Source organism: Saccopteryx leptura, chromosome 1 (genome assembly GCF_036850995.1).
Source record: "Saccopteryx leptura isolate mSacLep1 chromosome 1, mSacLep1_pri_phased_curated, whole genome shotgun sequence".
NCBI lineage: Eukaryota > Metazoa > Chordata > Mammalia > Chiroptera > Emballonuridae > Saccopteryx > Saccopteryx leptura.
Window position 1 is genome coordinate 313,256,189 of NC_089503.1, and position 17,171 is coordinate 313,273,359.

The 17,171-nt window shown below is 50.7% G+C and overlaps 1 protein-coding gene across 1 annotated transcript in view; it reads left to right on the forward strand.

Annotated features, from left to right (window-relative positions):
• The first annotated feature begins 9,929 nt into the window (after positions 1 to 9,929).
• The window catches only part of XRCC6 (X-ray repair cross complementing 6), a 223,839-nt gene continuing 216,597 nt past the window's right edge, over positions 9,930 to 17,171 (forward strand). Inside the window, exon 1 of the mRNA XM_066358519.1 lies at positions 9,930 to 9,937. The gene's annotated coding sequence lies outside the window, so the exon portion shown is untranslated. The remainder of the gene's footprint in view (positions 9,938 to 17,171) is intronic.

Sequence of the window (17,171 nt, forward strand, 5' to 3'; positions counted from 1 at the left end):
CCCACCCTTCCCCCCACATCACATACAGTTACCTTCCCCCACAGACTTGCCAATGCCTGCAATTCTGTTAGAAAAGCTGGCTGGAGGGTCAAGAGTGAGGTAAGTAGCCTGACCAGGCAGTGGTGCAGTGGATAGAGCGTCGGACTGGGATGCGGAAGACCCAGGTTCAAGACCCTGAGGTTGCCAGTTTGAGCATGGGCTCATCTGGCTTGAGCAAAAAAGCTCGCCAGCTTGGACCCAAAGTCACTGGCTCGAGCAAGGGGTTACTCGGTTCTGCTGAAGGCCCGCGGTCAAGGCACATATAAGAAAGCAACCAATGAACAACTAAGGTGTCGCAACGAAAAACTAATGATTGATGCTTCTCATCTCTCTCCGTTCCTGTCTGTCTGTCCCTATCTATCCCTCTTTCTGACTCTCTCTCTGTCCCTGTAAAAAATAATAATAAAAAATTAAATAAATAAAAAAGAGTGAGGTAAGTAAAGGAAGGAGATAGGGCTGGAAGTTAGTAGGGCCAGGCCACTCAGGGCTGAAGAACATGGCTGTTCTCTAGGGTCTGAGTCCAGAACTGTTTTTTATCCCTATTTGTGGCAGGGCTGGGCCATGCCCCTGATGCCAGAACTCCATCTGAGAAGCTGTGGGACTGAGCTCAAATTGCTCTGAAATCTAACCGTAGAGCCTTGCTAAGGCCCCAGTGGGAGCTGCAGGTGTGTGACCAGAAAAAGGGGAGGTGTCGGATGTGAGGGCAATCTGGCTGCAACATCTGTTACCCCATTGATCGCCAGGGTTGATTCGGCTGCTCTGGCTGGCTAGGCAGGTGTCCCCTTCCTCCCTCACCGCTCCATGTGCGGCCCTCCTGAAGCTGCGCACTTGGTCGAAGAGGACGACCTTTCCAGATAGAGGAAGGCCGTTCTTTGGTCAAGGGTATACGAGTAGCTGCGCTCCCCTGCTAGAACCTCCAAACAAGTCTCAAGAAAAAGGGGAGGTGTCCAAAGCTGGGGAGTCCTGAACCAGGAACCAGTACCCAAACCACCAACGACTCACTGTGCTTCTCCTTGCTCTGGGCCTCAGTTTCCCCATCTGTCCTCCTCACAGCAGCCTTTAAACCATCCATCATATCTTGTGGCTCCCATCACACTAAAAAACAAATCCAAATTCCTCACTGCAGTCTACAAAGTCCTGTGAGACCTGGCCACCGAACCGATCCACTTGCTTCTCCCCCTCCACCGCAGCACTCGGGTCTAGCCACATTGACTGCTTTGCTCTTCCTGAGTCACGCCCTACTCCTTCTCTCTCAGAGCCATTCTACTTCCTGTTTTGTCTTCCTAGAGCGATGTCCCCCAGGTTTTCTCAGCCTAGTCCCATTCTCAGTGCTTGGTCCATCCAGTGCTTGGCATGTAGCTGCTCACTAAACATTTGCTGAATTCACAGGGATAGATGACAGGACCAGGGCTGGGTATGACAGAACTTCCCCATCACCACCAGGTGGTGTTGCAGACACGTCCCTGAGTCATGACCTTACTTGCATTCAGCCTCCAGATTTGTCCTCTAAGCAAAGCCTCACAGGGCTGTGCCAGGCGGTGCTTTGGGGCACCAGCTGACTCACCCCTACCCTGCCTGTCCCCAGTGGCTACTGGTAGACATGGGTCCAAGGTATCCACAGAAGCCTGGAAGGAACGGAGGGCTGGCTGCCTCCCGTGGCCTGTACTTCTAGGCTCATTCTGGGAAGAGAGATATGCAGGCAGGAGGAGGTCCAGTAGGGAGAACTGGGATGAGAGACTCTGGGGAGGCCTTGGACTTGGAGTCTGTGCAGTGGGCCTGGGTTTGTACCCCACCTCCTTCAGACCACCTCATGCCTTTGACAAGCCTGGTCTTGGCTCTAAACCTGTTTCCTCATCTTTCAACAAGGGACAGAAATATGAGTAAGATCTGCAACCCTGCCTGACCGCCCTGTTAGGATGAGGCTGAGGGGCTTTTAGGGGGGGGGCCTCCCTAGTGGTGGGTAGTGTGTGAAGGTGGTCAGTGTGTGGGTTTGGGGAAAAGGCAGGTGGATATCAAATCAGCACCCCCCGGGTATCAGTCTCCTGCTTCATCAAATTAACTTCCCTAGGCATCCCTGCCCTGAAGCCTGGGACCTAAAGTGTATGTCTGTGAGTGCTGGGTATACATGTGTCTATGTTTGGATGAAATGCATCTTTATGTGTCCACACCTGGAAGTCCACAGATGAGGACAGGCTGCCTCTCACCTTGGTGGAAGAGAATGGGGGATTCCAGAGAAGAGGGGCCCCCCAGCACCTGGTAGCTAGATCTTCTCTCCATCCCTTCCCCAGAGCTCCCTGTGCTTCCTGATCTGCATTCATTCACTTAAGACCCCTCAGATTCTCCCTCATTCTCATTCCTGCCAGCCTAATATCACAGGCTGTGGGCTTCCTGAGGGTCAGGGGCCAGGGATTAAGTCAGAGGGGCTCAGTACCCAAGCACCCCACTTCCTCCTGTAGAGAGTCAGCCTGACTTGTTCCCTTCTCAAGATATAATTATTAACCACTTACTGTGTGCCAGAAGCTTTATATACCTGTTCATTATGTCCTCATGACAGCCTTGTAAGGTAACTTTACACTCATTTCATAGAGGAGATGAGGTTCTAGAGAGATGAAGTCACTTGGCCGAGACCACACAATAATTGGGATTGGAACTTGCTCCTTCTATCCTGGTTCCTACCCTTCTGGTAACAAGCCATCTGTCCAGCCACCTGGCTCTTCCTTTTTTTGGCTCAAGTGACCCCCCTGAGGAGATGAGGCAGTAGCAGTGGTAGAGGCTGAAGACAGAGAGGTTGAAGTTTGGAGGTTCCTGAGCTGATTCAGCCTTGCTGTACACAGCCATCCAGTCTAGCCAGCAGGTTTTCTCTGCACTTCTTTCTCCCAGACAAACTGAGCCAGACATCCCTCAGCTTTAAATGGCCCTGCCCAGACACTGCCTGAAGAGGCCAGCCTTCCAGGCCCGGCTTCAAGGCCACTTCTTCCTGGAGGCCCTCTCAGATGCCCCATCAGACGTGGTCTCTCCTTCAGCACTGCCCCTTGACTCTCTGGACTTCTGAGCCACCTGCAGGCAGATGCCATGTTTAATTCCCAGGACATGGAACTGAGTTGTCAGGGTAAAGATCCAGTGAGTGCTTGTTCAGGAATAATAACAATGATAACAAATCTACTACCACTTGAGCGCTCAGTGTCCGGCCACTGAGTGTTTTCCAGGGAGTTTTTGTTTTTTTTTTTTAATTTTTATTTATTTATTCATTTTAGAGAAGAGAGAGAGTTAGAATGAGAGAGAGAGAGAGAGAGAGAGAGAGAGAGAGAGAGAGAGAGAAAGGGGCAGGAGCAGGAAGCATCAACTCCCATATATGCCTTGACCGGGCAAGTCCAGGGTTTCGAACCAGGGACCTCAGTGTTCCAGGTCAACGCTTTATCCACTGCGCCACAACACGTCAGGCTCCAGGGAGTTTTTGCAGCAGGTGTTCCTATAGCACCTCCATGTGAATTGCTTCCTATTATTATCCTCATTTTACAAGTGAGGAAACAGGCATAGAGAGGTGAAGTGACTCACCAAGGTCACTCAGCCAAGAAATGCCACAGGTACCTTTGCCGGGCAACTCAATTGGTTAGAGCATCATCCTGATATACCAAGGTTGTGGGTTCCTGGACACATACAAGAATCAACCTATGAATGCATGGGTAGGTGGAACAACAAATCAATGTTTCTCTCTTTCTCTTTCTCTCTCTCTAAAATCAATAAGTAATTTTTTAAAAAAAGAAAAGAAATGCCACAGGCAGGTTTCAAACTGAGTCTCTCTGGGCCCAGAGTCAGTGTCGCACTGAAGTGAACTATTAAGAAATAGAGATTCTAGGCTTGACCTGTGGTGGCGCAGTGGATAAAGCACTGACCTGGAAATGCTGAGGTCGCTGGTTCGAAACCCTGGGCTTGCCTGGTCAAGGCACATATGGGAGTTGATGCTTCCAGCTCCTCCCCCCCCCCTCTGTCTCTCTCTCTCCCCCTCTCTCTCTCCTCTCTAAAAATAAATAAATAAAATAAATAATAATAATAAAAAAGGTTGGGGACCACTGATATAGAAGATTTAAAAAAAAAAAAAAAAAGAAATAGAGACTCTAGCCTGACTTGTGGTGGCACAGTGGATAAAGTGTTGTCTTGGAATGCTGAGGTCGCCGGTTCGAAACCCTGGGCTTGCTTGGTCAAGGCACATATGGGAGTTGATGCTTCCTGCTTCTTCCCCACCACCCCTCTCTTTCTCTCTCCTCTCTAAAATGAATCAAGTCTTTAAAAAAAATAAAAAGAAACTGAGATTCTAAGGGCTTGTCCTCACTTGGGCTGTGCGCCTTGGGGTGTCTCACACTACCACCTCTAGGGTGGGCTGGGCAACATAGGTCAATCACAATTGTCACAGGGCTGGAGGCCAGAGCACTCTGGATTCCAGCCACTGCACAAGTCACTGTTCTCCTTCAAGCTTTCATTTTCCTATTTGCTGAAAGAAGATTATGGCCTGTGCCCAGCCTCTCAGGGCAGTTGTGAGGATAGAGGAGTCAAGGCACCATTTTCAAATGGACTTTTCCAGGAGAACCTCATTTTCAGTCACCATCTTATCTAGAAGGCCACCATATGAAACTGATAAAAGAGCATGTTTTATCAGCATAAATTTCTAAGCTCAGAGTGCTGACAGGTCCTTAGCCTAAAGTCACTTGAGAGTGTGTGTTTCAATTGTGATGGGTGTAGGTGAGAGTGGGGTGCCGTTGAGAGCTACTCCAGAAGTCAGTCTATTTCTGCAGCTTACCTGAGCTTCATGACATCAAGAAACGTTGAGGCTCACAGGCATAATTATGTTTTTTGGGTTTTTTTTGTTTTGTTTGTTTTTTTTTTGTTTTTTTTTCTGAAGCCGGAAACGGGGAGAGACAGTCAGACAGACTCCCGCATGTGCCCGACCGGGATCCACCCGGCATGCCCACCAGGGGGCGACGCTCTGCCCACCAAGGGGAGATGCTCTGCCCCTCCGGGGCATTGCTCCGTCGCGACCAGAGCTACTCCAGCGCCTGGGGCAGAGGCCAAGGAGCCATTCCCAGTGCCCGGGCCATCCTCGCTCCAATGGAGCCTCGGCCGCAGGAGGGGAAGAGAGAGACAGAGAGGAAGGAGAGGGGGAAGGGTGGAGAAGCAGACAGGCGCCTCTCCTGTGTGCTCTGGCCGGGAATCGAACCCGGGACTTCCACACGCCAGGCCAACGCTCCACCACTGAGCCAACCGGCCAGGGCCCATAATTATGTTTTTTTTTTAATTTTTTATTTATTCATTTTAGAGAGGAGAGGAAGAGACAGAGAGAGAGAGAGAGAGAGAGAGAGAGAGAGAGAGAGAGGAGAGCCAGAGAGAAAGAAGGGGGGGAGGAGCTGGAAGCATCAACTCCCACATGTGCCTTGACCAGGCAAGCCCAGGGCTCCGAACTGGCGACCTCAGCATTTCCAGGTCGACACTTTATCCACTGCGCCACCACAGGTCAGGCCATAATTATGTTTTTAAAAACTGAATTCAAGTCAAGTTTTAGAGATAGCTGTAAAGCTCAGCCAGGAGTTCTAGGTGTCTGCAGAGTCCACCTGATGACCCTCAATCCTGGCTGTGCGACCCCAGGCAAGTGTGTTGCCCTCTTTGGGCTTTAGGAGGTACAAGAGTACACCTCCAGGAACCCACCTGTTTACCTTGGCAGGTCTGGATTTGGTGAGGGGAGACACTTGGCCAATGGCCTGGCTCCCCATGGCTCCACAGAAGCCTGGTCAACGTGGGTCAGGCAACAGAGCATGTGTGGAGAGAACTGGCCTAGGGACTCAGCTGGGATGTGGGAGACAGGGTGAGCAGAATGAGGTGGGGTGTGAAAGGGAGGGAACAGGGAGCTGACCAAGCTGTAAGAGTTTAAAAATAAATCCTGAGTGCTGTCAGTTATAGCCAGCTATGGCTCCCAAGGCCTGGTGACATCATTAGGGTACAGGATGTCCCTGGCAGGGGCTGGGGGTAGCAGATAGGACATGGCAGGGTGGTTGGGGGAGGGGGTCCTGATCTGCCCTTTCTGAACCTGGGAGCTATTTGTGTTTGGGGAGAGCCAGCCTGGGTCATACTGGGCTTGAGGGGTTGCCCTGGTTCCTCAGCATTTCTCATTTTGCATCTGAGAAAACTGAGGGCCAGGGAGGTTATGGCTTGTCTAAGGCCCCTAACTTTGAGAAATGTGGCAGCTCCAGAACTCAAAGCCAGAAGTTCTGGCTCTCAAATATTGGTTCTTGAAGCATGGTGGGCATCGGATGGGGGACCATTTGGGGAGAAGTCTCACCTAGATGGAGGGCAGCAGAAGGCAAAAAATGAATAATGGAGCCTGACCAGGCGGTGGCGCAGTGGATAGAGCGTCGGAATGGGATGCAGAGGACCCAGGTTCGAGACCCTGAGGTCGCCAGCTTGAGCGCAGGCTCATCTGGTTTGAGCAAAAGCCCACCAGCTTGAACCCAAGGTTGCTGGCTCCAGCAAGGGTTTACTCGGTCTGCTGAAGGCCCACGGTCAAGGCACATATGAGAAAGCAATCAATGAACAACTAAGGTATTGCAACACGCAATGAAAAACTTATGATTGATGCTTCTTATCTCTCTCCATTCCTGTCTGTCTGTCCCTGACTATCTCTCTCTCTGACTTACTCTCTGTCTCTGTAAAAAATAAATAAATAAATTAATTTAAAAAAATGAATAATGGCTAGCACTTTGCTCAACACTGGTCAGAACTAACAGGCTCTTCCTGCCCATGCATTACCTCTGTTCCTCACTCTGACTCCAAGCAGGAACTGGCAGGGACTAATATTGTCCCCATTTTACAGATGAGGAAACTGAGACCCAGGGAGACAAAATCACCTACTCCAGGCCACATAGCCAGCACATCATACCCAGCTGGGGTGGGGGTCCAGTCTCCCCTGGCAGTCCCCAGCTTGAGTTGCTGAACGAGAGAGACCTAAGGTGGAAGGAACCAAGGTAGGTATATGAGGGTGGGGGAAAGAAGCACTGCCATACGTTTACAGGGAAGGGGTGGGAGGAAGGCCCTACTGTCTCTGCTGTTGTGGTGCCCCATTCATTAGGCTGCCCTCCCATCCCTTCGCTTCTTCACCCTTCCTCCATGGAGCTCTGTCCTCCCTGACATTCCTCTTCCTCCTCCAAGGATTTGGTGCCCTCATGTACTCAGGACAAAGTCCAGCCTCTTGGCCTGGCTGAGACCCGCCCTGCACATCCAGCCTCATTCTCACTACTTAGCACATACTTAGCACACTCTAAGCCTCAGCCTCACCAAACTGCTCACAGATCCCTACAGCAACTGCTATTTCAGGCCTCTGAGTAGCTGAACAAGCTGTTCCCACTGGCTGGAAGGCTCCTCCCGTATCTTCCTGGAGAACTCCTATTCAGTCTCATAATTCAACTCTGAGCCCACATGGCTTCTCAGACCACAACTATGCTTGTGATCGCTGTTTGCTGCCCACCTCTCTTCCTGAACCCACAGATCTCTGGGGGGCAAAAACTATATTGTATTTCTTACTCCCTGCCGTGTCTATCTAGTGCAGGGGTCTCAAACTCAACTCAGCATGTGGGCCGCAGAGCAAGATCACAGCCGTTCGGCGGGCCGCACTAGGTCTACAAAAGGCAACTGTTACGCAACACTTTTCTCACTGCAGTTGAAAACAAAAAAAAAATCAGTACAACAAGCACAATCGTACATGCAGTTTACTCAGTGTCACAAAACGACCAGAAACTGTAGTTCGCATCACAACTGCTGTTAACTAAGCTAATATCTAGCTAGGATGCTAGAGAAATGAAAAATACAAGTAGGCCCCTAGGCTTACTTAATTTTTTTTTTTTTTTTTTTTTTTTTCATTTTTCTGAAGCTGGAAACAGGGAGAGACAGTCAGACTCCCGCATGCGCCCGACCGGGATCCACCCGGCACGCCCACCATGGGGCGACGCTCTGCCCACCAGGGGGCGATGCTCTGCCCATCCTGGGCGTCACCATGTTGCGACCAGAGCCACTCTAGCGCCTGAGGCAGAGGCCACAGAGCCATCCCCAGCGCCCAGGCCATCTTTGCTCCAATGGAGCCTTGGCTGCGGGAGGGGAAGAGAGAGACAGAGAGGAAAGCGCGGCGAAGGGGTGGAGAAGCGAATGGGCGCTTCTCCTGTGTGCCCTGGCCGGGAATCGAACCTGGGTCCTCCGCACGCTAGGCCGACGCTCTACCGCTGAGCCAACCGGCCAGGGCTGGCTTACTTAATTTTATCCAAAATATTTTGAACTTCGTGGATTAGTCTGCGGGCCACACAAAATTGTTCGGCGGGCCGCATGCGGCCCACGGGCTGCGAGTTTGAGACCCCTGATCTAGTAGATGAAGGAATGAAACTGAGTTCTGATTCTGCTCCTTTCTTGCCAGGGATTTTGTTCAAGCCATACCTCCTCTGTGAGTCTCATGAGTTGAGGATAAGGCCCATTTTGCAGAATTGCTGGTGAACAGTGATATTTACTGTACCCCTGAGTAGGCATTAAAGGGCTTTATTGTGGGGGTGTTGCTTGAAGCAGGCCACAATCAGATATCCTTGGGGCCAAGTCCTCTGTCTACCCTCCTCCCAGGCCATCACTTGCTCTGCCTTAACCTCTCCCCTCTGCCTGGTCTTCTATCCCACTCCATCAAATCAAAACAGGGGTGGTTCCATCCAGCCTCTCTCCTGTTCTTTGCTTGCTCCTTACCAGAAAGGCAGTCACAGACTCCTCAACCTTAGAAAGCCCAGGATTCCCCTAGTGAGCCTGCTTCAAGTGCAGAGTCGGGCCTCATCCCCAGGAGGCCCGTTCAGTTGGGCCTGGTATAGAACCCTGGAATCCGCATTGTTAAGTAGCCTCCCAGTGATCACAATTTAGCATTAGAAACCTCCTTGGGGTGGGTGGGGGAGCGCAGTATAAAAGCCCAAGATGATGCCCTGCGCCAAAGGCGGACCCACAGCCTAGGAACACGCTGCACAAGAAGTGCCGGCAGGACTCGGGGAGGTCTGCCGAGGCCTGCCGGGAGACGGATATAAATAACCGCGAGGCCAGGCCGGATGGAGGCAGGGTGAGCTGGAACGCAGGCACCGCCGCTGGCGAGCGGAGGCGGCGACTGTGCTCAAGAGGAAAGGGGCGGCTCGGGCAGTGTCCTTTGGGCCCCCGGGGACCTTCGGGGAGAAGGCGGGGGCCCCGGGCCTCAAGGCGGAGCAGCAGGCTGACCTGCTCCCATATGGTCCCCAAGCGGGAGGTGTGACGAGGCTACCGGGCGCGGGGCCCGGGAAACGGGGAGGGCCTGGGAGCAGGGCCCCGCCCGACCCGGCCCTGCGCTCCTCTGAACTCCACCGCCTACCTACCCCCTCCAGCTCCGGGTCTCCAGGACCGCGGAGGGCTCCGTTCTAACTCCCGAGGCCCAAACAGCTGGGCTTTGCCTAGGGGCGTCCCCACGGGTTCCCTCCCTCCGCGCTGACGTCCCGCCCCCAGCCGCCCATTACATAACCCTCCCCCCTCCCTCATTACTCCGCTGCGGCGGGGTTGGAGTGGGGAAAGGCGAGGCTGGGCCCTATCCTTTGGCGCAGCCTTACCTGGCCCAGCACCCTACCATTGCTTAGTGCCCAAGGGGAAACTAAGGCCTCTGTCTAGCGAGAGGGTGGCCGTGGGGATGGGGATTACAGCCCTCCATAGGATTCTTGGGTCTCCAGGGCAGCCCAGATTGGGGTAGGAGACACTGCTCCTCCTGGGGCCATGACTTCTTTATCTGAACCAAGGTTCCCTCCCTGATTTGGGGGCTCTGGGGGTGCCATGCTGGGAAATCCACCACAGCTGCTCCTCCCACCTCACTGTGCTTGAGGTTTCTTGAATTCTAAAGTCAGGCATTGAATCCCAGTGTGACTCATTCATTCCTTAACCTATACACTGGGTGATCTTGGGTAAACTTGGCCTCTCGGAGCCTCAGTGTTCCCACTTATTTAATGGGCTATGATGGGTCCTTCTAGTGTTGTAGAGAAGAACCAAGATGAGTCAGCACCTGCTGAACACTTACTTAGCAAGGAAGCTCAACTGTCCTAACCCTCTCCACACTCCTTGTAGGATCTGAAACAGTGCAGGACCGGGGCCTGGCTCTTGGCTGGTAGGAGGTGCCCCTCTGGGCCAGTCAGCTCCCTGTAGGCCTTGGCTTTTGCCCAGGGACCATGTAGTGCAGGCCTGCTGTGTGGCCTGCTGAGGCCAGCTGGTCCTAGGGGGCTTGTCCCACAGGCTGATATAGCACATGGGGCCTGCCCAACTGCCCTCTGAACAAGGCCCCTGGGAGCACTTGGGGAATCCCCTGCAGTGTCAACCATGGTCTCACTCCTTGAGTAGCCCACCTAACACCTGTTTTGAGTGCAGATTTAGGATGAGTGAGGCATCTGCCCAGGCCTTCTCTGCTCTGCTGAGAAAACAAGAGAACCTCAGTCTCTGCATCTGCAAAGTGGGGATAATCCCACCTCCCTCCTTCCCCTCTGTCCTGGCTTCTGCCAGGAGGAGACCAATGCTGCTATTTCTGCTCCCACTTATCCCATTTATTGGAGCCTGAACTGAGAACCCCCACTGGCTTTATACTGCTTTTATCTTCAAACAGCAATCTGGGGTGAACCGGTGTTCTTTTACAGTTGAAGAAACCAAGAGTTAGAGTAACTCCAGCAGGTGGGATTACCAGTGGCCCTGGTTTGCCCAAGACTGAGAGATTTCCTGTGATGCATCACTTTCTTTCTTTCTTATTTATTTTAAAATTTTATTTATTTATTTATTTATTTACAGGGATAGAGAGAGAGTCAGATAGAGGGATAGATAGGACAGACAGGCAGAAATGAAGAGAGATGAGAAGCATCAATCATCAGTTTTTCGTTGAGACACTTGAGTTGTTCATTGATTGCTTTCTCACATGTGCCTTGACCGCAGGCCTTCAGCAGATCGAGTAACCCCTTGCTTGAGCCAGCGACCTTGGGTCCAAGCTGGTGAGCTTTTGCTCAGACCAGATGAGCCGCGCTCAAGCTGGCGACCTCGGGGTCTCAAACTTGGGTCATCCACATCCCAGTCCAACGCTCTATCTACTGCGCCACAGCCTGGTCAGGCTCTTTCTTTTTTTAAAAAAAGATTTATTCATTTGAGAGAGAGAGAGAGAGAAAGGGGGAGGAGCAGGAAGAATCAATTCCCATATGTCCATTGACCAGGCAAGCCCAGAGTTTTGAACCAGTGACCTCAGCGTTCCAGGACTCTGCGCTACCACCGGTACATAACTTTCAATGGAAAAACTGGAGTCACCCTACCTCTATGCCAGGGGTCCCCAAACTTTTTACACAGGGGGCTAGTTCACTGTTCCTCAGACCGTTGGAGGGCCGGACTATAAAAAAAACTATGAACAAATTCCTATGCACACTGCACATATCTTATTTTAAAGTAAAAAAACAAAATGGGAACAAATACAATATTTAAAATAAGGAACAAGTAAATTTAAATCAACAAACTGACCAATATTTCAATGGGAACTATGCTCCTCTCACTGACCACCAATGAAAGAGGTACCCTTCCAGAAGTGCGGCAGGGCCGGATAAATGGCCTAAGGGGGCCGCATGTGGCCCGCGGGCCGTAGTTTGGGGACCCCTGCTCTATGCCATACATTTTACAAGTGACAATGCCTGAGTTCAAAGTCTGGCAATCAGGCTCTGGAGGCCATACTCAGCAGCACCAAACTATTTCCTTCAATCCATATATTCTGAGTGACTGAGTGTGTCCCTCCCCAACCTGCCCCGGCCCTTGCTGCCTGCCTCAGCTCAGGTATCTGGATTTAGTTTGGACCCTGCCAGGAGTGTCCTGTGGGAAGCAAGAGAAGTCTCTGGGTTCAGCTGCTGAGTTCCTGGGACCCTCCTAGGCCCCTTGCTGGTTCAGGTGAACCTGAGGAAGCCCCCCCCCCCCCCGCATCCACCCATCAGCACCTTACCTTTCTGCCTACAGGGGAGGCTTGGGTTTCCACTGAGGGAGCCACTTGCCCCCTAATATCAGCTGTGCCACTTTGCTTATTGGAGCTCAGTTTCCATACCTATAAACTGAAGGTGATAAAGCCTGCTTTCTGGTTGCTATGGGGACTCAGGACAACGTAGGTAAAGCTGGCACACAGGGGCCCTTGATACATAATTGCTGTTGCTGTTGTATATTAATGTGGTAATTATAGCAAACTACTCCATCAAGTGCTTCCTCTAGGAGGGTAACTATACTGAATGCTTCCCACACATTCAAGGCTAAAGAAGCAGATGGCATTTTCCAGGTGAAGATCTGAGTTTTAGAAAGGTCGTAACCTGCCCAAGGTCAAAACAGTAAGAGGCAGGCTTCTGTACTCTTGCAGAATTTACCTCAACTGATGGCAATTAGTGGTGGTATGGAGAAACTAAGTCACAGGGTAGGGAGAGATTGTTGAGCTGCCCAAAGGGTACAGGCCCCTGTCTCCCTCCCAGACAAGCTGGTCCCCTCCTTGTTCAAGGTAGCAGGCCATGGTATAGGAAAAAGTTCTTTGCTCTGGCCAGGCTGCTCTCCCTCTAGTTGGCTGGCTGCCCATTCCCTCTGCCAGTTACTGTTCCCTGTCCGGCAGCCAAGTCGTGGAGCAGTCCAGGACATTGTGTCCAGAGAGAAGGCCAAGTGGGCCCCCCCCCCCACTGGTGGCCCCTGACCTCCTGCTCCGCCTCTTCGGGCCTCAGGCCAACCTGGCCCTGGCCCTGGCCCTGGCATGAGTAGGAGGCCAGAGCTGCCTTCTCAGAGGTCAAGACAGTCAGTGCCCTTGCTCCAGCCCACACCCTCTCCCCAGAAGACAACCTAATCTCTAGAGATTGGCTCCCTAGGGTTCCTCTCAGGATAAGCCACCTGGGCTCCTGAGAGGCCTATTTTCCTGCACTGTTGGTATTTTTTCGGTTTTTCTGTCTCCAAATCCAGCCGAGCCAAGGTGAGAGGCCCACTTAGACGGACAACCAACTTGTATCTACCCACGTGAGCTGGGTACAGCCTTGTCTCCCCACTAAAGAAAGTTGAGATTGGGATTCATGCAAAGTCCTACAGCCAAGCTGAGACACCCCCCACACACACACACTAAGTGAGAGCAGGACAGGGACTGAGGGACAGTGACAGTGGGGAGGCTACTCAGAGAGGCAGGGGTATGTGAGAACCTTTTAGTTTATTTACCACTTGCCCAGAGACACATAACACCCACCCTCCAGGATGAGGAGTGCTCTGGCCACTCATGTTTGGTTGCCTTAAGGATATTTCTCTGCATGGCTTTTCTTGTTTGCCAGATTTATTGTTCATCTTGCCCTCTAGAACATGAACCTGGTGAGGACAGGACTTCATTTTGTCCCTGCTGTATTTCCTGTGCCAAAAATAGAATCTCTCACAGAGTAGGTAGGTGGTTAATACATACTTATTGAATGAACAATTGTATTCAGTTGTGCCTTTCAGTATTTCAGACATGTTTGGGCTTCTTCTTCTTCTTCTTCTTCTTCTCCTTCTCCTTCTCCTTCTTCTTCTTCGTTTTGACAGAAGACAGAGAGTCAGAGAGAGGGACAGATAGGAACAGACAGACAGGAACAGAGAGAGATGAGAAGCATCAATTCTTCCTTGTGGCACCTTAGTTATTCAATGATTACTTTCTCATATGCGCCTTGACTTGGGGGGGGGTACAGCAGACCGAGTAACCCCTTGCTCGAGCCAGCGACCTTGGGCTCAATCTGGTGAGCCTTGCTAGGGACAGGAGAGGGAGAGAGGAAGGGTTTAAAAATGGGAACAAGGAGGCCCTGGCCGGTTGGCTCAGCGGTAGAGCGTCGGCCTAGCGTGCGGAGGACCCGGGTTCGATTCCCGGCCAGGGCACACAGGAGAAGCGCCCATTTGCTTCTCCACCCCTCCGCCGCGCTTTCCTCTCTGTCTCTCTCTTCCCCTCCCGCAGCCAAGGCTCCATTGGAGCAAAGATGGCCCGGGCGCTGGGGATGGCTCTGTGGCCTCTGCCTCAGGCGCTAGAGTGGCTCTGGTCGCAACATGGCGACGCCCAGGATGGGCAGAGCATCGCCCCCTGGTGGGCAGAGTGTCGCCCCTGGTGGGCGTGCCGGGTGGATCCCGGTCGGGCGCATGCGGGAGTCTGTCTGACTGTCTCTCCCTGTTTCCAGCTTCAGAAAAATGAAAAAAAAAAAAAAAAAAAAAAAAAAAAAAGGGAACAAGGAAACTTGAGGATGTTGGATATATTCTTTTTTTTTTTTTTAATTTTTATTTATTGATTTTAGCGAGAAAGGAAGAGAGAGACAGAGACAGGAACATTAAGCTACTCTTGTATGTGCCCTGACTGGGGATCAAACCGGCAACCTCTACACTTCAGAACAATGCTCTAACCAACTGAGTTATCCGGCCAGGGCCACTGTATTTATTATCTTCATTGAGTTGTTGATAGTCATGTGTATATAATATATCAAAATGTACCAAATTATAATCTGCTAAATTGCTTTCTGTTGTTATATGCTAAATTGTTTTCTGTTGTTATATGATCAGTTTGCATTTTCTAGAATTTCCTATAAATGGATTCAGTCTGTATTTTTTGGGGGGAGGGGTCTGACTTTCAGAGTTATTATTATTATTCAGAGACAGAGAGAGAATCAGAGGAGGGATAGACAGGGACAGACAGACAGGAACAGAGAGATGAGAAGCATCAATCATTAGTTTTTCGTTGCGCATTGCGACACCTTAGTTGTTCATTGATTGCATTCTTTTTTTTAATTTTTTTTTTTATTTTTTACAGAGACAGAGTGAGTCAGAGAGAGGGATAGACAGGGACAGACAGACAGGAACAGAGACAGATGAGAAGCATCAATCATTAGTTTTTCATTGCCATTGCAACACCTTAGTTGTTCATTGATTGCTTTCTCATATGTGCCTTGACCGTGGGCCTTCAGCAGACTGAGTAACCCCTTGCTGGAGCCAGCGACCTTGGGTTCAAGCTGGTGGGCTTTTCCTCAAAGGAGATGAGCCGGCACTCAAGCTGGCGACCTCGGGGTCTCGAACCCGGGTCCTCTGCATCCCAGTCCGATGCTCTATCCACTGCGCCACCGCCTGGTCAGGCTGATTGCATTCTTATATGTGCCTTGACCGTGGGCCTTCAGCAGACCGAGTAACCCCTTGCTGGAGCCAGCGACCTTGGGTTCAAGCTGGTGGGCTTTTGCTCAAACCAGGTGAGCCCGCGCTCAAGCTGGCGACCTCAGGGTCTCGAACCTGGGTCCCCGGCATCCCAGTCTGACACTCTGTCCACTGCGCCACCGCCTGGTCAGGCTCAGTGTTATTATTTTGAGAGTCCTCCATGTTATTGTATGTATCACTTGTTCATTTATGTTATGGCTGAGTAGTATTCCGTGGTGTGGCTATACTGGATTTGGTTCAATCATTCAGGCCTTGAAAGACATTTGGTTTGTTTCCAGTTTGGAACTAACAAATAAAGCTGCTATGAACATTTGTGTACAAATCTTTATATGGACATATATTTCCTTTTCTTATGGGTAAATATTTAGGAACGAAATGGCTGGATTACATTGAGAGTGTGTTTAAATGGTTTTTTTAAAATTAAATTTAATGCAGTGACATTGATAAATCAGGGTACATATGTTGAGAGAAAACATAAATGTTTTTTTGTTCCACTTATTTTTGCATTTATTGTTTGATTTTTAAAATTTTTTTTACAGAGACAGAGAGAGAGTCAGAGAGAGGGATAGATAGGGACAGACAGACAGGAACGGAGAGAGATGAGAAACATTCATCATTAGTTTTTTGTTGCAACACCTTAGTTGTTCATTGATTGCTTTCTCATATGTGCCTTGACCAGGGTGCTACAGCAGACCAAGTGACCTCTTGCTCGAGCCAGCGACCTTGGGTCCAAGCTGATGAGCTTTGCTCAAACCAGATGAGCCCGCACTCAAGCTGGGGACTTCGGGGTCTTGAACCTGGGTCCTCCACATCCCAATCCGACACTCTATCCACTGTGATTCTTTTACTTTTTTTTAAATTTTAGAACAGCTTTAAAAAATTTTTACTGACTGATTTAACAGAGAGAGAGAGAGAGAAAGAGGAATACCCATCTGTATGTATCCTGACCAGAGATGGAACTGAGAACCTCTGTGCTTTGGGACAATGCGCTAACCAACTGAGCCATCTGGCCAGGGTGGTGTATGTTTAACTTTTAAAGAAGTTTCCTAATTATTTTCCAAAGCGGTTGAACCATTTACATTCCCACCAGCACTGCATGAAAATTATTCATTCCTCTACATGTTTACTAACATTTGGCACAGGCGGGCACAAACTCAGGCAGACAGTGAGGAACAGAGCAGGGTTCTCCTGCCCTTGTGACTCACCCCCACCCACCCATCTGCCTCTTTTTTGTTTTAATTTTATTTATGTATTTATTTATTTTACAGAGACAGAGAGTGAGTCAGAGAGAGGGATAGACAGGGACAGACAGACAGGAACGGAGAGAGATGAGAAGCATCAGTCATTAGTTTTTCATTGCACATTGCAACACCTTAGTTGTTCATTGATTGCTTTCTCATATGTGCCTTGACCGCGGGCCTTCAGCAGACCGAGTAACCCCTTGCTGGAGCCAGCGACCTTGGGTTCAAACTGGTGGGCTTTTCCTCAAACCAGATGAGCCCACACTCAAGCTGGCGACCTTGGGTTCTCGAACCTGGGTCCTCTGCATCCCAGTCCGACGCTCTATCCACTGCGCCACTGCCTGGTCAGGCTCCATCTGCCTCTTTAGGGAGAGAAAACCAGCATGTTTCAGGACACACATGGAGGGCCCATCCCATTCTGAGGCTGAAGGGTGGGCCCCTGGAGAGGAGTAGTGGCAATCAGCATACTTTACAGAATGCTGTTTACCAGGAGACAAGCAGCCTCCCACCTCGGTCCACCTCGACAGAGGAGAGAGTGGGAGCCAGCCTAGGCTCTGCTGCTTAGAGAATGGAGTTGCATTTTCTGCTCCAGCCTTGTCTTGCTGCTGGGTTTTGGCCTGTTGATTCAAGGACACATCTTGGACT